This window comes from Carlito syrichta, unplaced genomic scaffold (genome assembly GCF_000164805.1).
Source record: "Carlito syrichta isolate Samal-C Ts95f unplaced genomic scaffold, Tarsius_syrichta-2.0.1 Scaffold135706, whole genome shotgun sequence".
NCBI lineage: Eukaryota > Metazoa > Chordata > Mammalia > Primates > Tarsiidae > Carlito > Carlito syrichta.
In genome coordinates, this window is record NW_007079802.1 from 250,765 (window position 1) to 253,235 (window position 2,471).

Consider the following 2,471-nt stretch of genomic DNA (forward strand, 5'->3'; position numbering starts at 1 on the left):
ACCCGCGGGCTCAGGCAATCCACTCACCTCAGCCTCCCAAAGGCGCGGGATTACAGGCTGAGCCACCAAGCCCGGCTCCCACTTCATTTTTGACAGATCAAATTATTTCCTTCTTGTAGACACCTGCTTCCTCTGGGAAGACTTCCCTGAACTCCACGGCTTGTGACCCCCTTGGGTCCCCAGACTTTCCTGTGCATTTCTGTTTCTGGGTCTTGCCTCACTGGGACCTAGCCCAGAGCCCACACCCAGAAAACATTTGTTGAACAGAGTTTTGGGGTTCTCTCTATGAACCCTAAGAGAACTTATCTTCTACTGACACTGAAAGTCAAGGGTCTACAAGGTGGGAAGACTCCCTGGGGGGGTGGGCTGGCCCCCAGGGATGCCTCTGCTGCAGTGTGGACCCAGCGACTGGGAGAGGTGGGCCCCAGCCCCAAGCCCTGCCTTTCTGTGGCCTCAGTCCCTGCACCCAGCACTCTCCCTGTGCAGCAGCCGGACTTCTAGGTGCGAGGTCCCCTGGCCACACCTGTGGAGACAGATGTCCACCAGTGATTGCATGGCACTTTACAGAAATGGGGGTCATGGAGCTGGACACAGTTGTTCACGCCTGCGATCCTAGCACTTTGGGAGGCCGAGGCAAGAAGATTGCCTGAGCCCAGGAGTTCGAGACCAGCCTGGGAAACACAGTAAAACTTCATTTCTACAAAAAATATTAGAAAATTAGCGGAGCATGGTGGCACGCACCTGTAGTCCCAGCTACTCAGGAGTCTGAGGCAGAAGGATCGCCTGAGCCCAGGAGTTCAAGACCACAGTGAGCCGTGATCGTGCCACTGGACTCAAGCCTGGATGACAGAGTGAGACCCCAACTCAAACCAAAAAAAAAAGAAAAAAGGGAGAGATGAGAGTCGTGTTGGGCCCAGGGGGAGGGTGTCTGAGGCTTCCCCAGGATGCTTTCTCTACCCGACTGATTTCTGATTCCCCCCAGAGTCTGGTGGGCAACCGCAGCTCCGCGGAAGAGGGGTGATTGACGCCCCTGAGTCAGTGGCCACATCCCCTGCAGCTCCCAAAAGGGGCTTCTGGGGCAGGAAGAGCTGCCCACGGTGGTCGCTTCACCCCCTTCCTGCTGCCCAACTGAGTTCAGAGATAAGTCTTTGCTGGGCTGAGTGAGGCCGGGGGGCTCAGTCCTACCCCAGAAATCATGTTAGAGTTCCCCCTGTGGAGGAAGGGGCCTGACAGTCAAGATAACCCCTCTATTTTTAAGAGATCTGGGAGGAAGTCCCAAGTCACCCTTGGCAGAAATAGCTCCGGGCTTCAGCCTGGTGTCCGTGTCTCCAGCTGTCAGCAGGGACAGCTGAATACAGCACGATTCAGCCCATCCTGTGATGCCCTGGACTGGGCACGCCTGTGGCCCTGGGGGTCCAGCCCGGGGCCTGTGCTCCAAGGTCAGAGCTCTTGGCAATGACAATGATGACGACTCCATTTACTGTGAGCCTAATGTGCACGCTGGGTCATTCACAGTTTTGTTTTTTTTTTAATCAATATTTTTTATTATGATATTGTGGGGTACAGTTAAGGGTTAGGTATTCAAATATGCTTCGTTCAGGCACCCTTGTTGATAAGAGGTGTCTCCCATTCCCACATTCACAGTTTTGCCTCAGGGGAAGTGTTGTCATCTCGCCATCAACATGACAGAGGGGAGAAAGCCCAGGAAGGCATCAGGAGGACGTGAGATCTGAACTGGGCTCAGGGCAATTCTGAGTGTTAGTAAAGCCGTTAGAGGAGAGCAGAAAAGGGCCGGCTCCCACAGAGGGAACCCAAAAGGCAGAGGCTCAGAGTCAAGAGTCATTGACAGATGAGGCGACAGTGAGCTGGCTATGCACCTATCGCACTATTTAACCTTTCTGGTCTCAGCTTCCTCATCAGGAAAATGGGGATGACAAAAATGCTTCCTCAAGGAGTTAATTTATACAAAGTGCTTGCAACATCGTCTGGCACTTTGTGAGCTCTCAGTAAATATTAGAAATATTAGGGCATGGTGGCTTATACCTTTAATCTCAGCACATTGGGAAGCTGAGGCGAGAGGATTGCCTGAGCCCAGGAGTTCGAGGCCAGCCTGGGCAACATGGCGAGACCTCCTCTCTACATAATCATAAAATTAAAAAAAAAAAAAAAATAAATTAACTGGGTGTGGTGGCGTAATTCCAGCTACTTGGAAGGTTGAAGCAGAAAGATTGCCTGAACTCAGCAGGTCGAGGCTACGGTGGCTGTGAGTGTGCCACTGCATACTAGCCTGGGCGAAAAAGAGTGAGACTACAACTTGAAAAAAGAAAAAAAGAAATATGAGCTTATTGGCCAGGCTCAGTGGATCACGCCTGTAATCTCAACACTTTGGAAGGCAGAGGCAGGAAGATCGATGGAGCCCAGGGGTTTGAGACCAACCTGGGCTGTGTGGCATTTTTTTTTCCATCTCTACA